The 11,322-nt window shown below is 42.9% G+C and overlaps 1 pseudogene; it reads right to left on the minus strand.

The window, feature by feature from the left end:
• Nucleotides 1-8,441: 8,441 nt before the first annotated feature.
• LOC114213635 (cytoplasmic dynein 2 light intermediate chain 1 pseudogene) lies at nucleotides 8,442-9,042 on the minus strand (annotated as a pseudogene).
• Between the last annotated feature and the right edge of the window lie 2,280 nt (nucleotides 9,043-11,322).

Consider the following 11,322-nt stretch of genomic DNA (forward strand, 5'->3'; position numbering starts at 1 on the left):
CCGGGCAGTCCCGCCAACTGCATGGACGCAGGGAGTGCAAATTCAAATTCAGAATATCAGGGGCGAGTAAACACTGACGTGGCAGAAGCCATCCAGTGTGGGCGTCAAGGTGTTTAGTGCAGAAAACTAAAGGCTGGAAGATGGTTCACCGTGTAGAAAACTAAACCCAGGGAGGCTTCTTAGGGAGGCTGGTGTTCGTAGTGGGTGCCACGGGAGATGAGAAGATACCCGGACTTCTTCAATCCCTCTGTTCCTGCAGCAATTTTAAGGTTTTTGTTTGTCTCTTGGTGTTATTCTGAATGTGACATTAATGTTTTAAAGTTTTTCCATAATTTTTTCATTGAATGTCATATCTCATGTGTACATGCATACATATATGTGAAAATGTGTTCAGCCTGCCTCCTAGACAGATAAATGTAGAAATTGGTTGGGAGCACAGATGGCCCAGTTTAAGGCACCCAGTTGCAGAAACAAGAATGAAGGGAAGATACTAGTGTTACTGCATTTAATTCCGTATGTGCAAAATATCAGGCTAATTTCCCATTGGAAAAAATATTTTGCTTTAAGTTGGCAATATTACTTGTAGCAAACTTCAAAAGAGATGTGTAAATTAGCACGAGTCTGAAGACCTAAGGAAGTACAAAGTGATTTTGAAATAAAAAGTGAGTATTTTTAACATGTGAAACATTTGACACATCATTTTGTCCTCTCCAGGGCCATGCTTTGCTGCATTCACAAAACTTGGTTTTATTAGATTCAACGCTGTAGTGATACCCAATGGTATTAACCAGTTCATTTGATAGTTTCAGGATTTGGCCTTGAGAAAAGTATCCAAACCTTGGAAATCAGAGAGGGGCTGTCTGCCCAGACTTTGCCATTTGCTGTTGGAACCCAGAGGCTGTAAAGTTAGCAAATTTGTAGCTTTTCTGCCCAGGACAGAATAGAACTAATGTTTAAGGTTTTCCTACCCTGTAGCACATCAAGAAGTTCTGAATCTAATCTATCAACCTTATTCAAATATGTATATATATTTTTTCAAAATGCTGATACATCCCCAGTTGCTAAAAATGTTCAGTGACCAGTTTTGCCATTAGTCGTTCTTTCATTAATTCGTTGAATGTAGTTTTGACTTTATGAGAGCTACATTTATTAACTTATGAAAATTACGCTTTGGTGCAACAGTGGATCATATTTTAACACATTAATCAAACATGAACCAAACGGGGACAAGAGATTGGCCTCTTATCAGACTGAAGTCAACCTTCTTGAATGTGGACCATTATGTGTCTCCTTCTTCCCCGGGGACCTAGCTTAGAGTGTAGTGGGTACCATTACTTCTATATTAATTCATAAAAATGCCATCCAATGCCTTCCTGATTTATATGAGCTTAAAACTCTGTGTGTTCCTACGGCTAAGAACTTAAGACAGCTCCATAACTTAGTTTGTTTATGATTGCAAGCAGGAGACTCGACAGGATTCACGTGTTCCCAACATTATGAGTTCACTGCTCGTCTTCAAATCAGTTCTACTAGAGGCCATCTCCACCTGTACAAAGTGAACCATCTTCCAAGGTCCAGCTCAAATATTAGCCCCTTTCAGGAAGTTCCCCACACACTTGCTAAGTGAGAATTACACTCGGTTTCTGTGTTCCAGTTAGACCATACCTTCCTTAACGAGAAGGATCGTATAATAAATGCTCGTATGTACTTCATGATACTCAGCACAATGCCATGTCGGCTATCTGTAAACAGTGGTGGAGCAGAAAGAGCCAGAGCTCCAGCCCAGCCGCCACGTCTGTTAGACCGCACACTCCATCCATCACCTACAAAGCGAAAGCCGTTTGTGAGCCTCGTCATCAAGACTGTGATGTGATATCATGGGAAGAAAATGAGTTCTGGAGTTGGAGCTGAGTTCCCATCCTGGCTCCTCTGTTCAGTAATTGCTCCCTGATCATAAAATAGAAATGAAGAGAATCAATCTTTCATGTTACAAGAATTGAATTAGGTGGCTCTGATAAATCATCCATCTTGAGTGGCCAGGGCCTGGTAGGTTTTCAACAAGCATTCATTCCCCATTCACAAAACTTCCCCCAGTCCCTGTGACCATTGTCACACACACTGGAGTAAATCCAAAATCAAAGGGAGCGAGTAGAGTCCTGAAGGGCCCATGTCATACATCGTATGAGCGGAGGTCAGAAAGGAGAGTCGACAGGCATCAGAAAGGATGAATACCTCCCATTGACATCAGTGTGGATGGAACTGGAGGGTGTTATGCTGAGCGAAATAAGTCAATCAGAGAAAGACATGTATCATATGGCTTCACACATAAGTGGAATATAATAGAAGCAGCTCAGAGGATCGTAGGGGAAGGGAGGGGAAACTGAATGGGAAGGAATCAGAGAGGGAGAAAAACCACGAGAGACTCTTCACTCTAGGAAACCAACTGAGGGTTGTTGGTGGGGGAATGAGATCTCACTGGGTAATGTGATAAACACGGGGTGTTACACACAGCTGATAAATTACTGAACTCTACATCTGAAACTAATGATGTACCATATGTTGGCTAATTGAATTTAAATTAAAAAAAAAAAAAAAAGAAAGGGGAGTCTCCTGCACCGAGCCTGTGATTGCCCGGTGCAGGTAACCTCAGGAGCTCAGCAGGATAAGCGCAACAAGGAGTTATCCAAACACGTGGCGCTCCATCTCTCTTCTGAAGCTGCCTCTTCCGACCCCCCCTTCCTTGTGGAACCTGCTCATCCCTGCTCTGGGTGTACCAGCTGGCAGAGGAAGGCTGCCCCTTGGCCCGTTGCTTTTCCTGCTCCTTACCCTTCTTTCTTGGATGATTTCATCAACCAGCTTTATTGCGCCCACCTTCTTTGTGATGACAAATTCCTCCCGCTTCTCTCTCTCCCGGCCTTTAGAATCCCATACTTAAATTGCTGCTGAATGAGTACACTTACGTGTCCTGACGTTCCCTGAAATTCAGCGTGTCCAAAGAGAAACTCTACTTCATCTCCAACTTGGATTTTTCCTCCAATGTTCTCTATCTCAGTAGTTACAATGGACGTTCCCTTAGTCCGCAAAGCTAGACACCTGGTCATCAGGGGTTTGAGTGAGGATGATTTGCCACCTGCTGAGGGGTGGGCAAGGTTGAGGTCTGAGGAACCTCTCAGAGACTAGGGGAGGTGGGCAGCCACTTCGCCAGATCTGGGCTGGAGAGAGGAAATGGACATGGTCAGAGCCGGTGAGACGCAGAACCTGGAAAGACAGAATGCCAAAGTCTTTGGCACATGCTCTTCTTCACCGAGCAAAGATGTAACCTCTCCCTATGGAATGTGATCTCATATCAGGAGGGAATTATTCCATTATGGAGAGAATTCCTTCCACAGCTGCCTCCCTCAGTCATGCATTTCAGACAACCTGTCTCGAGTTCCTTCTCGCTATGGCACAGTTTTGCATACCCAGCCCAAAAGGTCACAGTCAGTGACAACTCATTACCCTTTCCTGGCGCATCAACCCGGGTCAGTTTCTTGCCCTATGAATCTGCAGAGGGAAAAGTGGTTCTAAGTCTTCCCACGGCGTGTGAACAAAGTCCTTGGGTCATCCCAGCATTGGACACCACATTTCCAATTTCTCACAGTCGGTGTTGGGTTGTTTGAGGATTCTTTGGTAATGTTCGAAAATATGTTCCCAAAATGAGCAGAATTAAAGTTTGACATACATTGCTGAAAATGTTTCCAATTGGAGTCACCAAAGCAAATGTTTTTTGTCAAAAGCTTTTAATTCACAACGTGTGAAGGAGGAAATTCAATGGCATTTCCTCCTAAAACCATAAGAGATTTTAAACTCAGGGGCTGGTATTCCAGAGGCGCCCACGCCCTTGTCTCCAGTGGGTGTTTGCCTTGAGGGCTGAGGGAGGAAACCCACAGTTTACCATGGGGCCACGTGGATCCCTTCCTGGGTCATGCTCCATAGTCCCTGACATCTCCTTGTGAACGTTCCTCAATCTCAGAATGAACTTAGTTCAGTGACCTTCTTGCCACGCTGCATTCATTAATCACAACGTGGGTCTGAGGAACAGCACGTGGAAGACAGAAAGTATGTTGTGTTTCCAGTTTCCCTTGGAAACGAGCCCAGGAATGAACGCCTATCAGCTGCTACACGTTATCTGTTGAATAAGGCATTTCTCACACAACTCTGCCGCTGCATTGCTAAATTTAATCTGCAAGGCTTTTGATTCCAGATTCTGTTGTGCTTTCCTTCTTTTTCATAATTATATCCACCCCTGCCTTTCACACAAAGTAACAAAGATAGTTCGAAGAGTTCACATATGTGTCACTATGCCTAGATTTTTAAATACCTACCTAAAGAGCAATATTGTTATTGCTATAAGTTATTGTTATTGCTTATGTTATATATAGTATAAGATTGTTTCAACTCTGATGTAAAACCTCTAGAATTACTTCCAAGAGTCCTGCTTACAATAAACTGAATTTGAGATTATAACTGTGTTCTTCATGAAACTGTTCATACATTTCTTGATCTTGAAAGTTCTAGAGCAAAATTTTAAGGAGAAAAAAAATGTCGAGACTGAAGTTCATCCAGCTGTTTCTGGATTCCTTTATGTTTGTAGAAGCTGTCGGTAATTTTTTAGAGAAAGTGGCGTGAGAAAGTATGGCTTGTTTCCAAAGCTTGAGAGGCAAGTTAATAACATTGCTGTAGGGTAATTAAGTTACTGAACCTTATAACTATTTACTTAGGATTAAAATCTCACGTCAGTACCACACAGAAATTAGGTTGCTCACTTTGGAGCCTTTTACGAGTGAGCTGAGTGCAGCCGAGGAAGAAGCCACATCCCAGAGCGTAACCAGGAGACGCCAGGACCGTAACACGGTCGCGGGGGCTCCGGCTGGTTCTGCAGTAGCTTAGTTTGGAGTAAGGTCAGAATTCACAGCGGGACTCCAAACTGAGGCCCCAGCCGCTAAGTCAGCACCTCTGCATCTGTGTTTTTAGGTTTACCTCTCTGGAGTGGCAACATGGGAAAGTCTTCCTAAAAGAGACAAGAAAGCGACGTTTTCATCGAAAGAAAAAAATGAAATATTGCTTTTATGCCATCAGTCTCTAGGGGAGGATAAAGAGTAATGCTCTTGAAAACACAATTTGGTCTTGCTCAGACTTTTTAGGAGGTCAGGGCAATGGCACAGATCCTCTTTTAAAAATGGGCTCTGGCATCTCGGCAAATATGAGTCATGGCCCAGGTGTGGGACCTTGGAAATGGTCTGACCCAGAGCAGAGAACTGCTTAGAAAGCCTTTCTGGTAACAACAACTCAGGAGTGGAATGTACCCAGAAAGGGGAAATGTTAAACTCGGCTTAATCAAACACTGCTCTACTCCAAAGCTGACTATAATTTGGTCTTCCCAGACCCAAGAGGCCCACCAAGCTGATAAATCACCTACCGTGGCCACAGTCAACCCAACAGAATATCTGTAAGTCATAAGACAAGAAATGAGGTACCGTCAAGGATCATTAGGGCTTCCCACTTCATATAAAACAGCTGCAGATATCGGTTTGCATGATCTCCTTCTTCCAATGAGAACACTTATATTTATAACTGGCGGAGAGAAAGGCACACCTGCAGTTAGTGACCTGGGTTCACATCCAACCTTGCCAATCTACTGGCTGTGCAACCTTGAACAAATCACACGTGACGAATCACATGGACAGAAGAGGGGATACTGACAAGAAGAGCCATAAACACAGGATTTTGTGATGATTAAAAATATGCTTGGAAATACCTAGACATCTGTCCTCAAAACATAGGTTCCCCACCTAATAGTTCTGTATTTTTTTTTAACTGTAAAAGTAGTGTTAAAGGCATTGATTTGGTATGGTAAAAGGTCTGGTCACCCATCCCAGTGTGTGATGGTTTTCCACACCACCACCAATCCTCAGACACCAGCTGGGTATCCTGCAGATGTTCTCTATTCTGACACCACCTGCCTGGATTTAGCATCAGACCCCACAGGTTAAGGGCTCCATCCGATAAGACTGCCTCTCCCCGACTTCAGAAGTCAATGTCAAGTGCAGGTAATCACCTGTGCTTCTGTAGATCCGAGATTCCAAAGACCCCTCCTTCGGTTTGGTTAACTTGCTAGAGCAGCCCCCAGAACTCACTTTCTTCCCTAGATCACCAGTTTATTATGAAAGGATAGAACTCAGGAGTAGCCCGATGGAAGAGAGAAGCATAGGGCAAGTTCTGGGGAAGCTTCCGTGCCCCATCAGAGCACACCAGTCTCCTCTCCCCACATCTCCACGTGCTCACTGACCCGGAATCTCTCTGGACCCTGTCCTATTGGGTTTTTATGGGGATTTCATTACACGGGCATAACCGACTAAATCATTGACCATTGGTGATTGATTCCCCCTTCCCGGGACTGAGGTCAGCAGAGAAGACAAAAAGTTCCAACCTCTAAATCTGGTCGGTTTCCCTGGCAACCAGTCCCCATCCTTAGATGCTTTCCAAGCATCACTCCATTAACATAACAACAGACACCTTCATGCTCTCACCACTTAGGAAATTCCAAGGGTTTGCGGAGCTCTGTGCCAGGAATGGGGACCAAGACCAATATTTTTACATATTTTAAATTATATGTTTCTTATTATAAATCACAATATCACATGTGGCCAATGCGATCACGTATGCAAAGTGCTTTGCACCCTGCCTGGTCCAAATTGAGAGTAAGTTCTTAATACATATTCATCAGACAATAAACATACTCATAAGGAGAAGGAGAAAAGACCCCCTCCCAATGAAGTTTTATATAATTCCCAACAAAATTCCATCTTGATTCGTGACATATTGTATTGTATTTTTAACTTTTATCTAAGCTGACTAAGCCTCAAAAGAGGATGACAGCGCTCGCCTAAGAATATTGCTGCACAGAATAGATAAATAAAATCCCTCATGTAAATTATTCTTCTTCATATGTGATATGATAGTAGCCCAGAGTAACCGGTGTTACCATTACGACAATTAGCTATTATGGCAGTAGTAAAGCATGCTCAGTGAAGACAAATTTTTTAAAATACAAATAACAACAACAAAACAACAGTAAGTACCAAACTGAACATCCGTCCCTCAGAAATAATCACAGCTACCATGTTCAGACTTATCAGACCTCTAAACCAGATTTTAATAAGATGTTCCCATTGGCAACTACCCAACCCACCACCAAAACAACCACCCCAAAACTTGTTAGAGCACCTGGATTTGGGTAGATTGATTGAAAAGTCATAATATACACAATGTACTAGTTATACCAGATACTGAAGCAAGATACGAAATAATCATGAAAAAGAACCAAAGGAAAGTAAGGTGTATGGAAAACCAGGCAGAGTATTGAAAAATAAAATTCCACGCAAATCAACTAAAGTATGTTCCCCAGTCGCATGCCCCCCACATCCGCCCCGACACAGAACCATGAACCAGTGAAAAACTACGTCTATGTTAGTTTTCTGCTGTGCGTAACCAACTCCTGCAAACTTACAGGATTAAATTTCTGGAGGTCAGTGGCCTGAGCAAGGGTTAGCGGAGTCTCATTACAGCTCAGCGCAAAGATCAGAGTCTCATCATCCGATCAGACCTCATCAGCTCTCGAGCCCAAAGTCCAAATTGTCACCATGGATTACCACCTAAATCCAGACCCAGTGAGGCTCCTGGGTGCAGTCCATTTCGTGTAGCTCCTGAGCCACAACTGTTTTCCATCTGTGGACTAGAACTCAGAGCCATGTGTCCCCAGTACCCCACAGGCAGAAGGCAATTGCTGGGGATGTCCTGGTTCAAGGAGGAGGGTGGTAAAATAGGAGCTCGCTGGCCCATGGTCATTCTGAAATCCGGCTGGGAATACAGGGGCTCTGGGGTAGGTTTCAGGACCTGGGAATGTTTCTCCCTGGCTCTCAGCTCTCTGGGCTCTGCGTCCCACCTGCCAAGCCATCATTGCTTCTGCACAAAAGGCAGCACAACCTTACCACGGAGTGGCTTCAGCAGTCTGCTTCCTGCTAGTAGAATGTAGGGTCCCAGTGGCCTCCTGTCCCCCTGTCTCTTCTCTGCCCCTAGAGTCCAAGTTGGCTGTGTTTGTGATGAAACAATTTTCTAAAGATCTTTGTGGGTTGTCCATGGATTATACCCCATTAGACAAGAGCCACATCCACAGATCTTTCCAAGATCATTCCTACTCCATCTCTGGCAACTGCTCAGGTCCTTAAGCCTCCTGAGAGGAACACACACTTCATCTCTTTCAAGAGAACTTTGCGGGTGTGGCCGATCACATGCTCAGGCTTTTTCTTTTTTTTTTTTTTTCCCCTTGTTTTGCTCTCACTGCGGTTTTATTATATTGCTGTAATTCTCCAGTGAACAAGTTCATCTACATCAAATGAATTTCAAATCATGCATAAAAACCTAAGGAAATTGTTTGTGATGTTATCTTTATGTATGGGGCTAAGGATTCTAGGAATAATCCCAACAGCAACTCACTGGATGGTCCTTCTGCATATTACTCCGTATCTTCTGTCTCATTTCAGACTCTCCTTTAGAATTTGTCTTCCCCAGTTTCATTATCATTTTACCTACATGGCTTCTTGTGGCTTGCAACAGAATTTCCATGGTGGGCCAAAGGTCATTAGGTTTGGAAAGATCCAAAACAAGAACAATAGAAAATGTCCATAAGGTGTCACTCGTGATTGGTGTGCTGATTAAGTCCAATAAAGAGGTTCCTCCACCTAGTTCCCAAAAGTGAGCAATATCTTTTGGTATATTATGCCCTTTCGTTCTTCTTCCGTATGTATATTCCAAAGCTAAGGTTGGTTTTGGTGGCTCATCCCTGTCAAGACACCTTAGAATAATAGTAGTCTTTCCCCTATTTTTACTTCCAATGAAGAAAACAGATTTTTCTCCAATTTCAAGTCCATCACCTTCACTTCCACTACTTCCACGTTCTTCCACTTCGGCTTTTGTGATTTCCCAGAGAGTTTCACTGGGCATCGGGGCTCGACAGCCCCAGCGTCATGGGCTCAGCGTTTGGGGCCAGCTTAAAATCAGGACACCAGCGAGCTCTGAGACCTGCTGGATTGTGCAGGTGCTCAGGCTTTTCTTGATGCAAGCTTCCAGCAGTTAGTTCTCACAGTTAGGATCCTTTGACCTCTGGAGAGGCTGAGAACGTCCAGAATCACCCGGTTCTGGCTCCTTCCAACAAGTTCTTCCTTCGATGCCTCCACTCCCTCTTTCATTTCACTACTGGCAGCAAGAAGAAACCAGGAAGCACCTTCCACATTCTGCTCTCGCAAATCTCCTTAGCTGCTCAACCATGCCCACTGCTTGCAAGTCCTTCTGCACACATCACTTCAGGATACAATGCTGTCAAGGTCTCTGCCAGCACATAACAAGGACCCCCTCCCCTAGTTTCTGATCACACGAGCTTCACCTCCTTCTGAGCCATCACCTACGTGTCCTCAAAGTCCAGATTCAGCCAAGAGCCCACCCCACACATCCTCAGCTTTCTCCAAGATGTTTCTCAAAATCCTTCCACCCCTCTGTCCACAGCGCATTTCCAGAAGGACTCACACAATTCTACCCCCTCGCATCCAGGTGCTTCTCTATTTATGCACGACAAACTACACAAACTCCCTGCCTTAAAATAACACCAGTTTATTATCTCACAGTTTCTGTAAGTGAGAAACCTAGACGCATAGTCAGGGAGTGACCTCGTGGGTCAACACGCAGCCCCGAGGCTCGATGCTGGAGAACACACTCTCCTCTGCAGCACACATTCACAAAATTGGCCAAAATTGGCCATTATTAGTTGACAGAGAAAATACCAACTTTCAAAAAGGAGAGGGCTCGCTTCGGCAGCACATACACTAAAAAGGTGAAACTTTACAAACACATCCTGAGATCACAAAATGATGAAGCTAGGATTTACTAACAAAAGCCAGACATACTGATCCTTCCATCTGAAAATTAAGAAACCCCCATTAAATCACCCTGCATGAAAGGGGAAATACAAACTGTAAAAATGATAAAAATGAAAATACTACGTATTGGAATATGTGGTACGAATATAGAGCAGCGGTCAGAGGCAATGATAAACACTTTTATCAATAGAAAGGAAAGTATAAAAATAAATGAATTAAAATCCCACGTCCAAAAAAAAGAAGAGGTAACAAAGTAAACAAACAAACAAACAAAAAAAACAAGGCTCAAGGAGGAAATGACAAAAGCAAAAAGGCAGAAACTAATTAGAAGGAGAGTTTTTAAAAAATTAATTAATTAAATCATGTTTTTAAATTAACAAAACAGACAAACCAAAAGCCAACTTAATTCAGAGGGAAGGGGGAAATCAGACTTAAATAAGAAATGATATGTGGAAAATAACCTTTGAAAGAGCAGAATTTTCTTTAAAAATGAGGCTGTTTTGCAAATCTTTATACAAATAAGTGTGAAAATCCCAACTAAATGGAAATTTACCAGAGAACTGTAAATTACCAAAATGCCCCATTAGATTCATAAACCAAAATGGCCCCTTTAGAGTTATAAACAGAGAAATGTGTTAAGGAACCGTCCCCAAAATAGCACGGCTCCAAATGGCTTCTGAGGGGAATTCTAGCAAAACTTCCAGGACAAGGCTCTTGTGATGCTCTATAAATAATCCCGGAACACTGGAAGAAAAGAAAAGACAACCTCCTAAATCCTTCTGTGAAGCAAGTATAACACTGATACCTAACCAGGGAAGGACCCTGCAAAGGAGCAAAACTACAGACAAATATCACCCCCGAATATCCAGGTACCATGTCTCCGCAAAACCTGAGAGAGCAGAATCCAACACCACATTCAGAAAAGAATATGCCACAACCAAGTAGAATGTGCAATATTGATTCTATATTGGGAAATCCTTATATATCATACACTATGTTAATCAATCTAGTAAAAGTATATAATTATCTCAGTAGGTGTTGAGAACACCCTTGTCAAAATTCAACCTCTACTCATGATAAAAAAAAAAACAAAACACCTCACAAGAATAGAAGACTAAGAAATGTGGGATACATCCTTAACATGATAGAATATGCATACTGTAGCTGAAAAGCCAGTTTATTTGGTGGGGAAAATTTAGAGGAATTTCCGGTAATATCTAAGAACAAGGCAAGAAAGTTCACTCTCCCTGTCACTACTCAATGCAATCAACAAGTGAAACCAAGAGCCTTCACAAACACAAGCAATACAAGTTAAGAACATATAATGACTGAGAAAATGCCATTTAAAATA

The sequence above is a fragment of the Eumetopias jubatus genome, unplaced genomic scaffold (assembly GCF_037043125.1).
Source record: "Eumetopias jubatus isolate StellerSeaLion01/CBP00866 unplaced genomic scaffold, mEumJub1_p1.0 scaffold_14, whole genome shotgun sequence".
NCBI classification, from domain to species: Eukaryota; Metazoa; Chordata; class Mammalia; order Carnivora; family Otariidae; genus Eumetopias; species Eumetopias jubatus.